Here is a 22,455-nt window from a genome sequence, read left to right as displayed (position 1 = left end):
AATTTTGACCTTGAATTCCCTTTGAAAAATTTGGAAAGATAAAAGAGAATTTGCCAACTTAATCCACGTGAATCTCAAGGGCTTTGGGAAGAGGGTCAGTGCAAATATTCCGGATCAAAGGCAATATCAGCGGCCTACACTTTCTATCAACGAGTTTTTTCTGGAAGTTGAATGCGATAGACAACCAGTTCTGGATTTTCATCTCAGTGAAGTAGATAAATAAACGAAAGACTTGCATTTATTGGGCGCCTTTTACCACCACCGGGCGTCCCAAAGAACTTTACAGCCAATGAAGTACTGTTGTACATCACTGTTGTAATGTAGGAAACGCGGCAGATAATTTACGCACAGCAAGCTCCCACAAACAGCAATGTGATAATCACCAGATCATCTGGTATTTTTGTTATGTTGATTGAGGTATAAATATTGGCCAGAATGATTGATGTCCCAGTTTTATTCAGTATAGAGAGAGTCATTAAGATAAATAATGATTGGGACTGGGAAGGACACTGTTTTAACACCTACCCGCAATGTTCACAAGATCCTTACCCGTGAGGAAGGACATTCAGCGCATTCCAATACAGACCTCCAGAGTATCTGTACTCTTCACCTCATTGTTTAATCCAGGTTTTTCCTAAATCATTCCGGGGCTTTCACCACCACCGCTCTGTCTGGAGTCCATTCTAAGTGTTGATCATTCTCCTGATATCAGTCCTAAAGAGTTTACTTTTACTTTTGAGGCTGTTTCTTCTTGTTATTTCTCCCACAATGTAATCTGGTATTCCACACGAGTTAATTTCTTGTAGATCTCTGCAATACCATGTCGCACATGCCTCCGTTCTAGGCTGAAAATGTCGAATTTAACTCCCAGCGGGCAGGGGTAAAATCCCTCTCCCCGTGTATGTTTGTTCTACAGGATCGAGGTGTGTCTGGTACTGTTGCTCCCTCTTCTGGCCGCTGTGCAGTATTGCACCACCTGGTACTGTTGCTCCCTCCTCTGGCCGCTGTGCAGTATTGCACCACCTGGTACTGCTCCTCCCTCCTCTGGCCGCTGTGCAGTATTGCACCACCTGCTCCCTCTGCTGGCTGCTGCGCAGTACTGCTGTGTATGGTTGCATTGGTACAACTCCTCTGTGCCAGAACTGCAAGAGGAGAATGAATGGTGGAGTTGCTTCGTGAGAAGCGACTTTCCAGAACTGAAGGAGTGAAAAGACGATTCCTTGACCCTGTCTGCTGACAGCTAATGTAGGGTAGAGTTATCTGATAAGAAAGAGAACAGAATTCAAGAAATTAGAGCTGGAGAAGTCCTTTCAACCTTCTACCTGCTCCGACATTACATTAAACCAAGGCTGATCTGCACCTCACCAATATTTTTCTGCCGTTGCTCCATATAACTTGATCCCCTTACCTAACAACAACGTGTCGTTCACAGTCTTGGAAGAAACAATGGACCCCCACGGACTTATCAGGGAGAGAGTTCCAGATTCCTACAAAACTTTATTTGAAAAGATGCTTTCGGATTTGATTTTTAATGGAGCGCCTGTAGTTTTAAGTCCCCCCCTTGTACTTGATTCCCCAGTCAGAGGAACTAGTTTAACCCTATCTACACTATTAAACCTTTTAACACTTTAAACACCATGATCAGATCACTCAACAATCTTCTAAATTCAAGAGAACAGACGGCAAGTTTATACAATTAATCCTCATACTTTAACCCTGTAAACCTCGGTATTAATCTGGTAAATCTGCACTGCACCACTCCAAGGGCAATATATCCTTCCTGCGTGCGGTGCCCAGAACAGAACTTGACTGTTCCAATGGATGCCTGGCCGGCCTCCTACGTTCTATCCTTCGGGAATCTGAGGTGATCCTGCCTGCCCGTGTCCTTACTCACACCAAGTCCCGCCCAGCCATCACCCCTGTGCTTACTGACCTGGATTGGCAGGGCAACAATTTCTGTGTGTATAACTGGGGGAATCGGACATTATAGGGACGTCGGAGTGTATTGAAACCCGGAGCGAACGAGGACATTTTCATTTTGAGTCTAACTTTAGGCAAACCAGAATCGCTAAGTGGCAGCTTATGATCAGTTATGATTATGGAGCCGGACATTGCTGGGAACTCGAATCATAATAATTGCAGTGTTGCTCCCTGGCCCTTAACACCAAGAAAACAAAGGAAATAATCGTGGACTTCAGGAAGTCCAAAGGCGGAAGTCACACCCCCATCCACATCAATGGGGCGGAGGTGGAAAGGGTGGCCAGCTTTAAGTTCCTCGGAGCCCACATCACGGAAGAGCTCTCCTGGTCCCTCAACACCTCCTCTCTGGTGAAGAAGGCCCAGCAGCGCCTATATTTCTTGAGGAGGCAGAAGGGATGTAATCTGTCACCCCTGATCCTCTCTAACTTCTACCGCTGCACTATAGAGAGCATCCTGACAAACTGTATCACGGTATGGTACGGCAGCTGTAGCTCCCATGACCGGAAAGCCCTGCAGCGGGTAGTCAAAACTGCCCAACGCATTACCGGCACCCGGCTACCGACCATAGAACATATATATCAGAAACGCTGCCTACGGAGAGCACGGTCCATCATCAAAGACCCTACCCACCCCAGCCACAGTCTGTTCGCCCTCCTACCATCTGGAAGACGCTACAGATGCATTCGCACCCGTACGACCAGATTTAGGAACAGCTTCTTTCCCAGGGCTGTCATCCTACTGAACTCCACAAATAAACACTAAAGCCTGCACATCTGCCGATGCACTTTATTATGGTCATATTTATGCTAATATATATGTACAAATGTACTTTGAAATGTTTAAGTGTCCTAATCCAAATTGTACACTCCCGGGAGCCGCAAGCCTACATTTCGTTGTACTGCACTTGTGCACTAACAATGACAATAAAAGTTGATTTGACTTGATTTTTGATTTTTTTAAATGCGTGCATCATTATTAATACAAGAATGTTGCAGCAAGCGTGAGGTGCGATGGGTTGCGCTGTGAGATGAACTGATGGTTTTTCACTACAAATGGGAACATATTGCGCTTGTCCAGGATTTGTACATGAGACCTCTCACATATTAATCAGTGAAACCCTTTACCTTGAATCCCACCACCAAAACAACGAGCCGCTGACAACACAGCCATTCAGCTGCCACCAACACTCCATCAGCCGGCCTTTCAGACAGCTTGCGTCCATTCCATCTCGGTTTCTATTCGGGGAAATTCCTCTCTGACCCATCTAGGTGAGTGGAATTAATGGATTGTATAAAGTTGTCTTCTGTTCATGTGAGTTTAAAAGATTGAGGGGTGATCGGATTGTGGTGTTTACCGTGTTAAATGGATTATCAGGGTAGATAGAGATAAACTATTTCCTCTGGTTGGGGAATCAAAGCAAGGGTCACAACCGCAAAAGTAGAGGTGGGCCATTTAGAAATTCAATTCGAAAGCAACTTTGCTCTCAAAGGTTTGTAGAAATAAAGAAGTCACTATCCGAAAAGGCCGTGGATGGGGGGGTCAATTGTTGCTTCCAAGACTGAGATCTAGACGGTGTTGTTAGGTAAGGGAATCGAGTTTTATGGAGGAAAAGAAGAAAAATGGAAGAGAACTGCAGATCTTTTCCGTCCTTAAGCCAATTTCTTATCCAAGCTGTCACTGATCCAAACTATTTCAGGAGCCTCAATGTTATCAACTAGCCTTCTATGTGGTACTTTTTCAATCACCTTCCGTAAATCCTTGTGGACAACATCCATTGCATTCCCTTCATCAATCCTCCCTGTTACTTCATCAAAACATTCAAATAGATTACTCAAACACGATCTGCCCTTTACATATCCGTGTTGGCTCTTCTGAATTAGCTTAAACCTCTCCATGTGCACTTTAATTTTAGACTTGATTTTTGTTTTTAAAACTTTACCCAACACTGATGTTAAATTGACCGGCCTGTAGTTATTAGGCTTGTCCTTAGACCTTTTCTTGAACAATGGTTTCACATTTGCCAATGTCCAATCCTCTGGCACCTCCCCCGCATCTAGGGAAGAATGGAAAATTATGGCAAGCTATCTCCTCCCCCAATTCCCTTAGCAACCTGGGATGCAAGCCATCTGGACCAGGTGACTTATCCACTCTAAGCATACCCAGCCTAACCAGTACATCCTGTCTATCAATTTTCACCACTTCCATTGCTTCTACCTTTTCCACTTCAACCGATATATAGTCAGCAACCACCTCCATAGTAAACACCGACACAAAGTACTCATTGAGTATTCTGGCTTTGCCCTGCGCCTCTAAACATATATCACCTTCTCTGTCCCTAATAGGCCCCACCCCGCCTCTTACTACCTGCTTACTGTTTACATGCCGGTAGAAGAATTTTGGATTTCCCTTTTATGTTAACAGCTATTCTACTCTCATACTCTTTATTTGCCAATCTTATTTTCATCTTCAATTCCCCTCTCAACTTATTGTATTTGGTCTGATTCACCGTTGAAGAATGCACCTGACATTCATCATGCACTCTCTTTTTTGTTTCATCATCTTCTCTATCTCCCTCGTCATCCAAGGAGCCCTTGCTTTGGTTCCCTTACACATCCCTCGTGTTGGAATGTATCTAGCCTGTATTTGGAACATCTCCTCCTTAAAGATCACCCATTGTTCCTCTACTGTTTTTCCTGTCATCCTTTGGTTCCATTTTAATCTGGCTGGACCCTTTCGCTTCCCATTGAAGTTAGCCCTATTCAAGTTTAGAAGTTCCACTCTAGAATGTTCCTTGCTCCTCTCCATTGTTAATCTAACTCTCATGATATGATGATCACTCGTACGCAAGTATTCTCCCACAGGCACTTGGTCGACCTGGCACACCTCATTCTCCAGCATCAGATCCAGCAATGCCTCCTTCCTACTTGGGCCAAGAACATACTGTTCAAGAAAATTCTCCTTAACACATTTCAGAAATTCCTCCTCCTCCTTTCCCTTAACTCTAGCATTATTCCAATCGATATTTGGGATATGAAGTCCCCCAATATCAACAATCTATATCTCTTGCATATCTCTGCGATTTCCCTGCAGATTTGCTCCTCTACCTCCCTCTCACTATTTGGGGGCCTGTAGAATACCCCAATACGGTGATCACACCCTTTTTGTTCCTCAACTGTAACCAAATGCATTCTGTCCTTGCCCCCTCAAGAACATTTTACTTGTCCAACACTATAACACTTAATCAGCACTGCCACTCCACCTACCATTTTCCCTTCCATATATTTTCTGAACACCTTGTATCCTTACATATTAAATGCCGAGTCCTTACCGTTTTTAAGCCACGTTTCGCTTATTGCTGCAACATCATATTGCCACATGGCTAATTGTGCTTGTACTCACCAACATTATTCAGTAAAATTTGTGCTTTTACGTGCATGCATTCTAAGCCCATTTTTGAATTTTTCGTAGTCTTTATTAGTCTGCTCCTATCTAATATTGTACTAGTTCCGCCTCTAGTACTACTTTCTTCTATAGTAGTATCCAACAATCTCACTCTTTTATGCAGCTTATTCACATTTCTACTCCTATATTCTGGAGCCCATCCCCCTGCCAATCTAGATTAAATACTCCCCAACAGCACTAGCAAACCTCCCCACGAGAATATTGGTCCTGGCTCTCTTGAAGTGTCTCCCGTTCAGCTTGTACAGGTTCCACCATCCCCAGAAATGGTCCCAATGCCTCAGGAATCTAAAGCCCTCACCCCTGCACCATCTCTCCAGCCACGCATATAGGACACGAAATGGTGGAACTTCGTGGCCAATGTCTTCACTCAAATGATTATTCACTGTCACAGTAAAATTACGCAACATTTTCAATACAGTTGACTATTCTAGAGTGTATTATATGAGGATGCAGATTCAGACGACAATGTTGAGCTTTTAATTTTGCAGTATCTTATTTGACAATACTGGTCGTAGATTCAAAACTAGTTTTGTAAAGAGTGTCTAATATTGTTGACTTGAACTAGTCAGCAATGCTCGCACGGCAGTTGGATGCCTGTGTCCAGTTGGAAATCTGTCTGAAAGAACATGCAGTCTGGCAGAGCTGGACGTCCAGCAGATTGAATTTTCTGCTGAGCAGACGATGAGCCTCCTTCTTGAAAATGGTTCGTCAGTCCAGCTCAGAGGGGATTAAGCATCATGAAAGTGGAATGGGACTGGGGCCACTTGTATGACAGGAAGTGTAGGGGGCAGTTTCCCTTACTTGAATAATATTAATGATTCAGTTGCAGAATTTGATTGCACCACTCGCCACTCGGCCCATGGATGAGCCGAGCCAATCACGTGGAGTTTAAGCGATTCCGCCAGCCAGTTAATTCAGTGGCATTTCTAGAACAATAAGAAATCAGCTAATAATAACCACATCACATAATGGATAATGTCTATAACTTTAATGTGTATTATAATGTTATCAGAGAATTATAATTTCCAGCCTTCCATGGTCGGTTTGCACACTGGGTTCCAGCCTGGATCGGACCTGTTTTACACCTGACCATTTCTAACAATCACTGACCTCATGTAACGGAAATATCTGGATTCCTATTGTTCGCAGAAGCTGACTGTACATTTTCAACGTTGTGGATCCGAGTGTAACGGGCAGGACTTGCGGTGAAGAGGACTTTCGTGCAAATTGTTTCTGTTTGGATGTCATCTTTTTTTGTCTCCGTCATTTCACTCCAGCCGTACGAACTGAAGGAAGAAGGAAGAAAGATCTCTCTCTGATTCGTGATCTCTGTTTCACCTTCATTCGAGAAGGTGGAGAATTCCAATGGTCCGTGTTAATTTTAACAAGATATGAACAATGAAGGGGCCGAGACCACTGGTTTGGCCGAGATTAGAATTAAAGCAAATTTTACGTAAGATTCAGTCAAATGCTGGGAAGGTTTATCAGCATCAAACATTCAACACAATAAATAAGAACAATGGATTAACATTCTATCGTCTTAACCTCTTGTCTTCCGTCTGCAACAACTCAGCCATTCTATTTCCTGCTTTTTGCATCCATACAGAAATACTCCTCAAGAAAGGGCCCTTTACCGTTTGTCCTGCCCGGGCACCCAAATCGACAATGCTGAAAATGTAGAATCAGCTGCTGCAAGCAAAAGGCATTCCATTAATTCAAGAAGGCAGTAATGTGCCTGATCGAAAGAAGGGGTGTGCACCCCTTTTAATCAGACCAGGCAGGCTGGTCATGCCGGTTTGATTCCCGGTCAGTACAGAACCCTGTACAGTTTGAATTTGGCACCCATAGGACCAATTCACAAGCCAGCTTCTCACATCCTTTCAGCGCTAGAGGAAGCAGGACTGACTAATATTCAGGGAAGTGGGTGTATCAGAAGATTGACACTGAATGTAAGTTTATCCCAATTCAGGCGAGCTCATGGGTGCAGAAAGCAAAATGTAAAGTTCCTGCATTGGCCGGAATTGAACACGGATGCAAGACGTGCAATGAGACACCGAGCAGAATACACCTGGGAGCCTTTAACTTTTCTCAGTTGTTGGGTTTTCAGTTGCTTCAGTGAAGCTATATGATTTCGAAATATATGGGCAAAATGACACGAAATCTCATGTTTTTAATGGAAAGTATTTAAGTTTTCTGCAATGTCTATCGGCTATAAGAAGCTGAGATTTGACTAAAACCTAGCGGGGTTCGTCCGGGATTTGAACCCGGGACTACTCACAGCTTTGAAACACCAAAGCAAGAAGGTGAGCAAACCCGTTTTAAACAGATATAGAATGATCCACGACTGACAGCAATTCTGATTACGATTAGCAACAACGTCAGACACCTTATCTATTAGGCCAAGAACATTTCTCATGCAAACCTGTTATTTTGCTGCCAAAGGCCAGCCCTGCTTTCGAAATGCTTGTCTGTCGAGCGGTCCCGCAGGTCTAAATGTATCGACTGGTTTTAAAGCATTAATTCAGATTGCTGCGAATGGGACATGTGCCCCAGGAATCGCGGTGGTAGCAGAGCAAACGTAATGGTGTAAGTGGGTGAAAGTGAATGTTAGATTAAGGTAATGCCGCAGGGAAGTGACAAAGAAACGGAAGGAGGAAAGTAAAGGAGGGCTATAGATTGTGGACGGAAGAAAAAGCTGGGAGAAGAGGCGGGTTTGAATTATGGAGCATCAAGCTCAGGCATGTGAGAGCACGGGGTTTGAAGGAGTAAATAGGCTTTCACCATCAATAAAAGAATACTGTTTGATGTAGTGAAGATTGATTTTTCGCTGTGTTCTATCAGCAGGTGCCACAGAAAACAGAAGTTATAAAGCGAGCTATACCGTGATTCTGATTCGAACCAAAGTTGCTGCGGCCACAGTGCAGAGTACTGACCAGTATATGATCCCAGCGTCATACATCAGCTACTCCAGCACTGCCCTAACCACAGCAAAATCACGCACGGCACTGCTTAGAAAAGTTTGATTTTTGGGGAGGATGTCAATATCAGCACCACCAGAAATTTTGACAGCGGTGGAATTAAACCCACGACCCGCAGCAAATGGAGCCATTAACCATAATGGGAACTTGTGGAGCCGCAGTTACATTTAAAAGGGTTGTAGCCCTTTCACAACAGAGTAAACTCACCCCTGGAGATTCATTAGGACAAAAGGCCCCGCTGGGAGTCAAACCCAGGATCGCCTGTTGACTGAACAGGTGCTTTAACCAGCTAAGCCACGGAGCCAAATCGCGCCTCAGCTATGCCGTCGCCTCTCACTGGTATCTATCAGCTACATGTCACAGCCTGTTGGAGGCTGAGGCCGTTTTGTATCGATCCATCTCTCCTGTCTATTCCGCCAAGCGTCCCGATGCTGTCTGTATCTCACTGTGTTTATCTCAGTTTCAATCTCTGAGTTGATTCTAAATGAATACCTGTGTTTATGTTTTACATGAAATAAATGAGGGGTCAGACAATTCTTCCTCTGACACTGGGGAACGAATGAGCCAACATTGATAACAAGATTTAGATTATTGTGATGCTGCAATTAAAATATTCCATCTTGCATTATATAGGTTCAATCCTGTGCAAAATAAATTGCAATCCCAACGTGATTCCAATAGGCCACTTTTTAATTTGATGCCACAGACGCCACCATTTCACCGCAAGGTGATTCATAACTAATACACAGAGAAGTCAAGCAGTGAAACGGTATTTGTAGAAAGGGTTGTGAGACTGTGGAGTGCACTGTGGGCAAGCAGCAGATTTAAAACAAGGTTAAAAAACCGGCAGCCTGTGGGAGGAAGGGGGGAGAGAGGCAAGAGAGACACAGGAAAGATCAACTTGGGAACTATTGGCCCCGAATCTACTTTAAATCCCCTCACTGTATTTAAAACCATTTAATGTCAGATTCACACATTGATGCATGTGAGCAATATAGGACAGTTACCGCTGTCTCTGGTCTAAAATAACTGCTTTACTATTTGGTCCCACCCGCTGTGTTTAGGCTCTATCCTGAATATTTATCTCCGACCTAGAATCAGTTTGTAATCTGGAGACAAGGTTTCTGCAGCCGGCGGTCAGGGAGCAGAGGCTGTGGCTGATTTGTGTCATGTGGGAGCAGAACACAATGTTTATGCTGTTTATTTTCATTACCCTGCAGAATATTCCATACTGTGCTCAACATCTTACATACCGTTAAATATCGGAAGTTTTCTTTTATTGTAATGATCGCTGCGATTCTTCTGGACTTGCTGAATTTGCAGCAAATTAAATATCATGAAACCATCATCGCCAATAATAAACAGGGTCAGCGATTTGAGAATTTAATTTTTTGGATGGATATTTTCGCGGCTGCAATGGCCGAGTGGTGAAGCGTTGGACTTGACATCCAATGGCGTTTTCCTGTGCAGGCTCGAGCCCTGCTCGCAGCGGGTTCTCTCATTATTGTAATAAATTACTTCAAATAATTTATTTTCTTCAATCTGCTCCCTCTGGGAGAATTTTGGAAATTTCAATGCCGGTTTTAAGAAACTAAAGGATTGCTGAGAGACCTGGATCACTTACTTCAAGAAGGTTTGCTGACCGAATTCCAAAAGTGTTCTGCAGATTGTCTGGAAGCTCCAGATAAGGAGGCCTCGATAGTCTCTGAGGGACCTTCGCAAACACTCGGTGGTGTCCGGTAGCATCAGTCTGTGTAACCATGGGAGAGAGAGAATGGAAAGTCACTGGAAGGCTTGTTTCTGTCAGCAGCAATGGTACAGGAGCTCCATTCTGAAGTGAAAAGCAGAACACATTCCAGGAGACAGGCCAGGAGACAGACAAACGGAGTGGAGATCTGGAAGAGTGACCAGAAAAACAACAAGGAGGACACCAACACATAATTCATCTCCCCCCTCCCGAAGCAGAAGAATTGACCATTCTGAGTTTTGAGTTGCACCACTGAGGTTGTACAGGTCTCTCTCTGTAAAACTTGTATTATTATGTTAATAAAACGATTTGTTTGAAAAGTTTAAAGCTTCATTTGCCATGGAATTTTCCTGTAAAATCGGGCTGCTTTCGCAGAGCTTGCCTGTCGAGAGGTCCCGCAGGTCTAAATGTATCGACTGGCTTCAAAGCACCAACTCAGATTGGGGCGTATGGGACATGTGGCCCAGCAAGAGCGGTGGTAGCAGAGCACAGTTAACGGTTTAAGTGGCTGAAAGTGAATGTTGGATTAACATAAGAACTTAAGAAATAGGAGCAGGAGTCGGCCAATCGGCCCCTCGAGCCTGCTCCACCATTCATTAAGATCATGGCTGAACTGATCCTAACCTCAAATCTTCTATCACTCTGCATCCACCCGAACCCATGTGATCTCCTGGGAGAGGCGAAAAACCAGATAAAGACCCAATGGCCAAATTGGGAGAAAGAAACCTGGGAAATTCCTCTCCGACCCATCTAGGCGATCGAAATTCTTCCAGGAGATCACTCTGTCCCTATATTTTCTACAGTACTTACCTTCTGTAAAGGCGATCTCCACCCCAGCCAGGAACAGGAATATAACCATCTCCTGAAATCTAACACAGAATTAGAACACAGTAGGAGCAGAACCAGGCTACACGGCCCCTGGGCCCACTCCACTACCCACAGGGCCATGACCATTCCGAACCTAGACTCATGTCCAATTTCCTGCCCGCTCCCCGTAACCCTTAATTCCCTTTACTTCTAGGAAACTATCTATTTCTGTTTTAAATGTATTTAATGATGCAGCTTACACAGCTTTCTGGGGCAGCAAATTCCACAAACCTACCACCCTCTGAGTGAAGAAGTTTCTCCTCATCTCAGTTTTGAACGAGCATCCCCTTATTCTAAGATTATGCCCCCTAGTTCTAGTTTCACCCTTCATTGGGAACATCCTCACCGCATCCAACCAATCAAGCCCCCTCACAATCTTATATGATTCAATAAGATCGCCTCTCATTCTTCTGAACTCCAATGAGTAGAGCCCCAACCTACTCAACCTCTCCTCATATGACCACCCCCTCATCCCCGGGATTAACCGAGTGAACCTTCTTTGCACTGACTCGAGAGCAAGTATGTCTTTTCTTAAGTATGGACACCAAAACTGTATGCCGTATTCCAGGTGCGATCTCGCCAATACCTTGTACAACTGCAGCAATACCTCCCTGTTTTTATATTCCATCCCCCTAGCAATAAAAGCCAACATTCCATTGGCCTTCTTGATCACTTGCTGCACCTGCATACTAACTTTTTGAGTTTCTTGCACCAGGACCCCCAGATCCCTTTCTACTACAGTACTTTCCAGTTTCTTGCCATTAAGATAATAACTTGCTCTCTGATTTTTCCTGCCAAAGTTCGTAACCCCACACTTTCCAGTATTGTATTCCATCTGCCAAATCTCTGCCCACTGACTTAGCCTGTCTATGTCCCTTTGCAGGTTTTTTATGTCCTCCTCACTCACTACTTTTCGTCCCATCTTTGTATCATAAACGTTGATATGTTACACTCGGTCCCCTCCTCCAAATCGTTAATATAGATTGTAAAGAGTTGGGGACCCAGCACTGACCCCTGAGGAACACCACTAGTTACTGGTTGCCAATCTGAGAATGAACCATTTATCCCAACTCTCTGCTTTCTGTTAGAGAGCCAATCCTCCACCCACGCCAGAATATTACCCCAATCCCGTGATTTTTTATCTTGAGCAATAATCTTTTGTGTGGCACCTTGTCAAATGCCTTTTGGAAGCCTAAATACACTACGTCCAATGTTCCCCTTTATCCACACTGTATGTTACTTCCTCAAAAAACTCCAGCAAATTTGTCAAACATGACTTCCCCTTCATGAAACCATGCTGAGTTTGTCCTATTAAATTATGTTTATCCAAATGTCCCGTTACTGTCTCCTTAATAATGGACTCTAACATTTTACCAACCACAGATGTTAGGCTAACAGGTCTATAGTTTCCAGCCTTCTGCCGACTACCCTTTTTAAATAAGGGTGTTACATTAGCAGTTTCCAATCTGCCGGGACCTTTGCTGAGTCCAGTGAGTTTTGGAAAATTATTACCAATGCATCCACAATCCCTACCGCTACTTCCCTCAAGACCCTAGGTTGCAAGCCATCAGGTCCAGGGGATTTATCCGTCTTGAGTCCTATTATTTTACCAAGTACCACTTCCTTAGTGATTTTAATCGTATTTAGTTCCTCCCCCCCTAGAGCCCCCTGTTTGTCCAGTGTTGGGATATTCTTAGTGTCCTCTACTGTAAGGACTGATACAAAATAATTGTTCAGTGTTTTTGCCATCTCCATGTTTCCCACCATTAATTTCCCTGTCTGATCCTCTAAGGGACCAACATTACTTTAGCCACCCTTTTTCTTTTTATGCAACTATAGAAACTGTTACTGTCTGTTTTTATATTTTTTGCTAATTTACTTTCATAATCTATCTTCCCTTTCTTAATCAATCTTTTAGTTATTTTTTGCTGTCTTTTAAAGCCTTCCCAATCTTCCATCCTCCCACTAGATTTGGCTACCTTATATGCTCTTGTTTTTAGCCGGATACTATCCTTAATTACTTTACTTAGCCACGGATGGCTATCTTTTCTTTTACAGCCTTTTTTCCTCAGTGGAATATATTTTTTTTGGAATTTGTAAAATAACTCCTTAAATGTACACCACTAATCATGTACCGTCTTACCCTTTAATCTATTTTCCCAGTCCACTCTAATCAACTCCGCTCTCATACCTTTATAGTCTCCTTTATTCAAGCTCAGCATGCTTGTTTGAGAACCAAACTTCTCACCCTCTAATTGAATATGGAACTCAACCATGTTATGGTCACTCATTCCAAGGGGATCCTTTACTAGGACATTTTTAATTAATCCTGTCTCATTACACAGGACCAAATCTAAGGTTGCTTGCCCCCTGGTCGGTTCAGTTACATACTGCTCAAGAAACTCATCCCTAATACACTCAATGAACTCATCCTCAAGGCTGCTCTGCCACATTTGATTTGTCACGTTAATATGATAATTAAAATCCCCCATAATTATAGCTGTTCCCTTATTACAAGCCTCAACTATTTCCTGATTAATACTCCGTCCAACAGAGTTGCAACTGTTCGGAGGCCTATAGACTACACCCACTAGTGTTTTTTCCCCTTATTATTCCTTATCTCCGACCAAACTGTTTCACTATCCTGCTCCTTTGACCCAATATCATTTCTCTGTATTATAGTGATTCCTTCCTTTATTAACATAGCCACCCCACCTCCTCTCCCTTCCTGCCTGTCCTTCCTGATTGTCAAATAACCTGGTATGTTTAATTCCCAGTCATGGTCACCCTGAAGCCATGTTTCTGTAATGGCCACAAGATCATACCCATATGTCGTTATTTGTGCCGTTAACTCATTCATTTTGTTATGAATGCTACGTGCATTCAGATAAAGAACTTTCAAATAAGTTTTGTAACACTTTGTTCCTGTTTTTTCCCTTTTTAGTACTTTACTTTTTACTCCATACCTTCTGTCCCTTCCTGACACATTCTGTTTTTTAATTCCCCCACTGCTTCCTAAGTCTATGACCTTCTCTGTTGTCAGTTCTATTATTTGCTCTCTAGAAACCTCCCCCCCACTAATTAGTTTAAAGCCCTCTCTACGGCCGTATTTATATGATTCGCCAGGACTCTAGTCCCAGCACTGGCCAAGTGGAGTCCATCCCAACGGAACAGCTCCCTCCTGTCCCAGTATTGGTGCCAGTGTCCCAAGAAGCAAAACCCATTTCTCCCACACCAGTCTTTGAGCCACGCATTTAACTCTTTAATTTTATTTATCCTAGCCATATTCGCTCGTGGCTTAGGTAATAACCCAGAGATTATTACCCTTGAGGTTCTGTTTTTTAATTTGACCCCTAGCTGCTCATACTCCTTTAACAGAACCGTCTTCCTTGTCCTATCTACGTCGTTTGTAACAACATGGACCATGACAACTGGATCCTCCCCCTCCCACTCCAAGTGTCTTTCCAGCCCAGAAGAGATGTCCTTAATCCTGGCACCGGGCAGGCAACACAGCCTTCAGGACTCCCGCTCTCGGCTGCAGAGAACGCTATCTATCCCCCTAATAATACTATCCCCTACCACTACAACATTTCTTTTTACTCCCTCCACTTGAATGGCCCCCTGTACCACGGTGCTGTGGCCAGGTTGCTCATCCACCCTGCAGTCCCCGCTCCCGCCCTCACAGGGAGTAAGAACCTCGATCCTGCTGGACAAGAACAAGGGCTGCGTCTCCTTCAACACTACATCCTGGATCCCTGTATCTTCTTCACTCATAGTCACACCATCCTGTTCCTGACCACGGACTACATCTGCAGTAATTAACTTCATAGGTGTGACCATCTCCTGAAACATAGAGTCCAGGAACTTCTCCCCCTCCTTGATGTGTCGCAGTGTCTGAAGCTCGGTCTCAAGCTCCGTAACATGGAACTTGAGTTCCTCTAGCAGCAAACACTTGTCGCAGATGTAATCACCGTGAGCCTCAATGGGGTTCACCAGCTCCCACATCTCGCAACACTAACACATCACCTGCTGCATTCTATATAAATAATTAAATTTCTTATTATTAGTTATGAAGACCCTGCCCGGATATAGATGATAATGTCACACCACTATTCAAAGTGCTTACCAACTTAAAGGTATGAAAGAAAAGAGAAGGAAGAAAACCAACCAACCGGCTGATCACCAACCTCCTCCTTGAATACTGTCTGTGGGGCCTGTTTGGTTGACTCGTCGCGCTGCTCTGCCTCTGCAGTGCTGTCCAAGCCTGGGAGTGGGGAACAAAACAGAGCAAAAAACACACTCACCTCCCACTTATCCAAACTCTCCCACTTAGCAAAACTCCAGCACCACTCAATGCACAAAGCACTCCGTGCACTGCACTAGCCCCTCCCCTTTTATACCCAGATTCTACTTCCGGTTTAAACTGCCCAAGAGTTTAAAAAACCCTTAAAAAATTAAACTTATTTCAAATAATAGAATTCTTAACACACTAAAATTCCCAAAATACACTTAAATGATTCTTCTCCCACTTAGCAAAACTCCAGCACCACTCAATGCACAAAGCACTCCGTGCACTGCACTAGCCCCTCCCCTTTTCTACCCAGATTCTACTTCCGGTTTAATCTGCCCAAGAGCTTAAAAAACCCTTAAAAAATTAAACTTACTTCAAGGTACTTAAGATTAAGGTAATACTGCAGGAAAACTGCAATGAAATTGAAGGGGGAAAGTAAAGGAGGGCTATTGATTGTGGAAGGAAGAAATATCTGCGTTATGTTTCGATTTCGAACCGAAGATGCTGCGGCCAAAACGCAGAGCATTAATCACTATACGAGCACGGCGCCACACATCATCAACTAGAGCGCTTCTCTGACCACAACAAAGTAATGCATGGCACTGCCTAGGAAAGATGGATTTTTGGTGAAGAGTCCAAAATCAGCACCGCCAGATATTCAGAAGCGGTGAAATTCGACCCATGCCTCGCAGCGACTGGAGCCTTCATCCAAAATGGGAACTGGTGCAGGCACAGTTTCATTTAAAATAATTTTAGCCTTTTCACACGAGAAGAAATTCACCCCTGGAAATTCATTAAAAAAAGGCCCCACTGGGAAGCGAACCCAGGACCTCCTGTTTACTAGACGAACGCTTTGACCAGCTAAGCCATGGGGCCGACGACTGACGCAACTTTTCGCCTCCACTCACTGATAGCTATCAGCTTCCGGTCACTGTCTTCTGGACTCTCAGGCCGTTTCTTATTTCTCCAGCTCTCTTGTCCATTCCGCCATGTGTCCCATTGCTGTCTGTATCTCCTGCTTAATTTATCTCAGTGTCAACCTGTGAGGTGATTCTGAATGATTACTCTATGTTTGTGTCTTATCTATATATATAAAACGGTCTGTCTTTCTGTCTGTCTTTCTGTCTGTCTTTCTGTCTGTCCGGCTATACAATCAAAAGTTATAGAGCCTACCTACACATGTGTTACATCAAAAGAAAGCTTATGATTTTCGAAACATCATAAGCATATTTACTTTTTTGAAATTCTTCAGGCAGTATGCAAAAACTCTTCAAAAAGCTTCAAAATTCCACTCATTATCCACTCATTAGTATTGAGTGACGTGAAGGTTGACCAATTCTTTGACGTGATGATTGACCAATCCTACAGTTCAGTCACCTGATCGTTGACCAATCAGTGCGTGTGTGGGCGGGACTAATCATTCTCACCTCAGGGATGTGGCAGCCATTACACATCAGCCGGGCCTGAAGCTAAAAATATGGTAATCGAGGTCAGTACATTTTTCAAAAAAAATAAGTTTTACCAAAAATATTTTAGAAGTACTTTAACTTTCATCTTTGAAGGTATTAAAAGCTAGAAATGTTTAGTTTAAAAAACAGTGGAAAATACCCGAGGCCCCGGGGCCTAGGCTTCTCCAACTGCCGACAGCCAAAATCCAGTCCCAGGCTCCCTGCCCAGACATCGACCAGGCCCAAAAAAGCCCTGGCAACACCGGGCCCCCCCATCTAGTATGAAATAAATGAGGGGATCAGACAATTCATCCTCAGACACTGGGGAACTAATAAGCCAACAGTTATAACAAGATATTGTTTATTCTGATGCAGCAAATATAATATTCCATCTTGAAAGATTCAGTTTCAATTCTGTGCAAAAGAAACTGTGACCCCAACGTGTTTCCAATAGGCTGCCTTTTAATCTAACCTCACAAACGCCACCATTGCACCTCAAGGTGATTCATAACTAATAAAGAGAGAAGTCAAGCACTGAAAGGGTATTTGTAAAAAGGGTTGTGAGACTGTGGAATGCACTGGCCCAGCAAGCAGCAGATTAAAACAAGGTTTAAAAACCGGCAGCCTGTGGGAGGAATGGGGGAGAGAGGCATGAGAGACACAGGAAAGATCAACTTGGAAACTATTGGCCCCGAATCTACTTTAAATCCCCCCACTGTATTTAAACCCATTTAATGTCAGTTGCACACATTGATGCATGTGAGCAATATAGGATATGTATCGCTGTCTCTTATCTAAAATATCTGCTTTATGTATGCAAAATTATCATTGCCGAGATTAAAGACGCTATGCAGAGTTAGCGGCTCTTTTCTCTAGGAGTGTGATTCACTTTTTGGGAATTCACATCAATTAAAATACAAGAGGTCTCGGTTTCAAATCCTGGATCTGCTCCAACATTTTAATAGAACCACTTTCCTCGGCAGGAGACATTCCACAAGTCTTCAAATAATAACCGCCGGAAAATCAGCCTGTGTTCAGCATATCGGAAGAAAACGGCAATTTTATTCTTTAAAGCAGCAATTCAGTCCCAGAAGTGCCGAAGCTGTGAGGTCAATATGCAAATCTGTTTGCTTCCAGAAGCCTGCTCCACATTTTCCACATTCTCAATCTGGGAGCCCGGGCAGGACATGTGGTAAAGGGACTTTATTAAAGGTGGTTTCTAAGGTTTGGATCAGAAATACTGAAATAAAAGGGATTTTTGGATGACTCCTTTTGGATTATAATGTTAGATCGCGGTTGGTGAGAGGTTAAAGTCTCAGGGCTATTAATCCAGTTGGAAGGTACATAGCCTGAAAATGTTACTCCCCAACTTAGACAATATTTTCTCTCACTGTTTGGTAAAATTCTCCCACTTTCTCAACCTAATATTTCACCCAGCTCTAATGGACAGGAGGTGGAATCGAGGGCTCCTTCCTCCTTTCTCACTTTCATCCCGCCTTGCTTCATTTCCATCCTCCTTTTTTGCGGTTTCCTGCCTCATTGGACAATGAGCCTGACTTTGATGTTAACTGTGTGATCGACATCTTATCAGTTCCAGACCTAACCTTGTCTTTTTGCAGGTTTATTAAACTCTATTTGAAGGAAACTCTCGAAAATATAATAAAACAGCCCATTTAATGCCTGTGTGTTAAAACAGGCGTTTTAATGGTGAGGGAAATATTACAGGAACAGAACAACTCCTGCAGCAATAGAAATCGAGTCAGTGCCCAGCTCTGCTGTTCGGGGCAATCCTCGCCTCCTTCTTTTTCATTTTCACCTTGGTGGGAAAAGCTGAGAACGAACTCCAATCTACACGGGCTTTACACTGGTTCACAGACAGAAAACAAAGAGTAGGAATGAACGGGTCTTTTTAAGGATGGCAGGCTGTGACTAGTGGGGCACCGCGAGGATCGGTGCTTGGGCCCCAGCTATTCAAAATCTATATCAATGATTTGGATGAGGGTACTAAATGTATCATTTCCAAGTTTGCTGATGATACAAAGCTAGGTGGCAGTGTCAGTTGCGAAAAGAATGTGAAGGAGCTTCAAGGGGAGCTCGACAGGCTCAGTGAGTGGGCGAGAACATGGCAGATGGAATATAATGCGGATAAATGTGAAGTTATCCACTTTGGTAGAAAAAACAGGAAGGCAGAGAATTTCCTCAATGGTGAAAAATTGGGGAATGCAGATGCTTAAAAGGGACTTGGGTGTCCCTGTATATGGGTCACTGCATGTGAATGTGCAAGTGCAGCAAACCACTTGCAAGGCAAATGGTATGCTGGCCTTCATTACAAGAGGATTTGAGTAAAGGAGTAAAGAAGTCTTACTCCAATTATATAGGGCCTTGTTGAGGCCACACCTGGAGTACTGTGTACAATTTTGGTCTCCTTTCCTAAGGAAGGATATAATTGCCACAGAGGGAGTGCAACGAAGTTTTATGAGATTAATTCCTGGGAAGGCAGGACTGTCGTATGAGAAGAGATTGAGTAAACTAGGCCTGTGTTCTCTTGAATTCAGAAGAATGAGAGGGGATCTCATTGAAGCATACAAAATTATTACAGGGCTTGATAGGGTGGATGCTGGGAGGATGTTTCCTAAGGCTGGGGAGTCTAGACTCAGGGGCCACAGTCTCAGGATAAAGGGTAGGCCATTCAGGACTGAGATGAGAAGACATTTCATCACACAGAGGATGGTAAATCTTTGCAATTCTTTACCCCAGAGGGGTGTGGAGGCTCAGTCATTGGGTGTATTCAAACCGAAGTCGATAGATTTCTGCCAAGTCAGGGCATCAAGGGATATGACGGCAGCGCCATTGCCGGGAGCGGTGGGACCGGAGGTTCAGTCAGTATTTATAGTCACTTTCGCGGGCTTTTCTTCACAAGCCATTGTTGGGAGATACCGACAGCGTGAGAGCTCATTACAGGATCCGGCAGCGCTTCCTCTGTTAATAGCAACAGTTCGGAGCTGCATTTCAGACGCGGCAACAAACCCATGACTTTGTTTGCTGTTCCCCAGCTCCGGGAGTGAGTGAGATCCGCGACAGCAGCGAAGTTCAGGCCGCCTGTCCGGCCCCGTTCTCTCCAAGCGCTCGCTGCCGGCAGACAGCAGCGATTGCAGCCTCAGAGAGCGTAAACTGCCCATCGCTGCGAAACAATATATCACTGAAGCAGAGGAGCGCAGAGATTTGCATCAGTAGCATGTAGGTGAGGATGGTCGAAGTTAATATCAATCGGCTCATTGTTGTTGGAACCGCTGAAATTGAATCTGCCTCCTGCAGCAGATGTTACTGGTTTACATATGAAAAATTCCCTCGAGGTGCAATCGACAAATTTGGAGATGCCTTGTAGTGGAACAAGTTAAAAGATCAGCACAGTTAATGCCGAGAACAAGTTAAACAGTAGCTCCAGCTGATGAACATTGCACTGGTGAAAATCCTGGGCGGAGATTTAGAGGAAGCGACAGTGGGAAGGGCTGTGCTGCGATTCTAACACTACGCCAATCACATTCCGGGCAAGTCACCGACAGTAAAAAGAGGGTTTGGAACCGCGGGCACACGTGACAGAGCATTGGTATTGGGAATGCAAAACTGCTGTCTCCAATACTCTGCTTACCTGAATCAGTCAAAATGCAAGGGACAATACATGAGATATCCATTTGATTTTAGGTTTGATAACCAGTTGATTGGGTCTGCATTCTAGACAGAGTGGCTCTTAAATCTAGGGGTATGAATCTCGCATGGGGATTGTAGATTGAAATTTGCGAACGGTCCCGCCTGAGCCCCTTTTTAATGTCGACTTGTAATATTCGACATGCGGTCAAAACTTGTGCCAATCGGCCTAACAAACAATCGATCAGGGCCCAAATCATTCTCCAACAATCCCCAGCGGCTTTGGAGGAAGGTCAATGCAAACTGCCATGTAAATATCATGGCTTTAAAGACACTCAATTAAAGCAGTTTTTTTAGCAAACAATCACCTCTGATGGTTCTAAGTATATTTGTGTGTGGTGAAATTAGATACAAATGTATCTGTGAGTTGCTATTGTGTTACATGTAAATGCTTTTACTCCTCAGTTCGTTACAAATATATTTAGATGTATCTGTATTATTTAGTAATGTATTGGTTAGGGGAATCTGTGTCAGTTTTAAATGTATTTCTGAGCACTTCAAATTGTCCAGTCCGGCCCCATTCTACCTTCTCATTGCTCCCACGTGGGACACGGCAGACCATCTGTTACATTCGGATTCAACTTTTGCTTTTATTGATACTTTGAAAATATGAGGTTTAGAAAGTAATAACTCTGCATCCATCAGCCTCTCTGATAACGCCTGAGCGGCACTTACCCTGGCCGATAAGCCCTGAGAGTCCCTTACCCGCTCTAGAATTTCTTGAGCATCCCTTACCGTGTTTGTTACTGTTGGAGCGTCGCTTACCCTATCTGATACATCCCGAGAATCCCTTACACTGTCTGGTACACCAGGAGGGTAACTTACCCTGTCTGGTACATTTAGAGCGTCCCGTATCCTATCTGATACATCCGGAGCATCCCTTACACTGTCTGGTAAATCCGGAGCGTCCCTTAAACTGTCTGCTACATCCGGAGCGTCCCTTACACTGTCTGCTGCATCCGCAGTGTCCATTACTCTCCTTGACAACTCCTGAGCGTCCATTATCCTTTTTGATAACAAGTTTGCCAAAATTACATATTTCTCCCTTCATCAGCGGCTATGTAGTGCTTCCCGTCGCTCACGCTACTCAAGTGTTCAGGGAAAAGAGCCAACTACCAGGTAAATAAAACCCAGTTCTTCAGTTAGCCTCCACAGTTCACTTGATTTCCGATTGAATTTTCTTGTACATTCGGGCTGCTTTGGTTCCAAAGGCTGGCCCTGCTTTCGCAGAACTTGACTGTCGAACGGTCCCGCGGGTCTAAATGTATCAAGTGGTTTCAAAGCACCAACTCAGATTGGGGCGAATGGGACATGTGCCCCAGGAACAGCAGTTTTAGTGGAGCACACTTAGCGGTTTAAGTAGGAGAAAGTGAATATTAGATTAAGGTAATACCGCAGGAAAGTTACAGTGAAATTGAAGGAGTAACGTAAAGGAAGGCTATTGATTGTGGAAGGAAGAAAAATCAGTGCGGTAATTCAGATTCGAACCGAGGTTGTCGGCTGTTACAACGCAGGGTACTAAACACTAGAGGTTCACAGTGCCACACATCAACTGCTGGAGCTTTGCTCTGAGCACAACAAAGGAGCGCACGGCACTGATTAGAAAAGATGGATTTCTGCTAAATGCCAAAATGAGCACCGCCAATAATTAGGAAGCAGTGGAATTCGAGCCACACCCGCAGCGACTGGAGCCTTCATCCAGAATGGTAACTAGAGCAGCCGCAGTTACATTTAAAAAGACTGTAGCCTTTTCACACGGGAAGAATGTCACCCCTACAGAGTCATTAAGAAAATAAAGGCCCCGCTGGGAGTCGAACCCAGGATCTACCTGTTTATTAGACAAACGCTTTGAGCAGCTAAGCCATGGGGCCGTAACCCGATCCATATGCTTGCCTTCACTCACTGATATCTATGAGCTACCGGCCACTGTCTTCTGGAGCCTCAGGCCGTTTTGTATTTCTCCAGTTCTCTTGTCAA

Source organism: Somniosus microcephalus, unplaced genomic scaffold (genome assembly GCF_052327205.1).
Source record: "Somniosus microcephalus isolate GS21.2 unplaced genomic scaffold, FLI_Smic_1.0 unresolved_chr1, whole genome shotgun sequence".
Lineage (NCBI taxonomy): Eukaryota > Metazoa > Chordata > Chondrichthyes > Squaliformes > Somniosidae > Somniosus > Somniosus microcephalus.
This window is presented reverse-complemented; position numbering follows the sequence as displayed.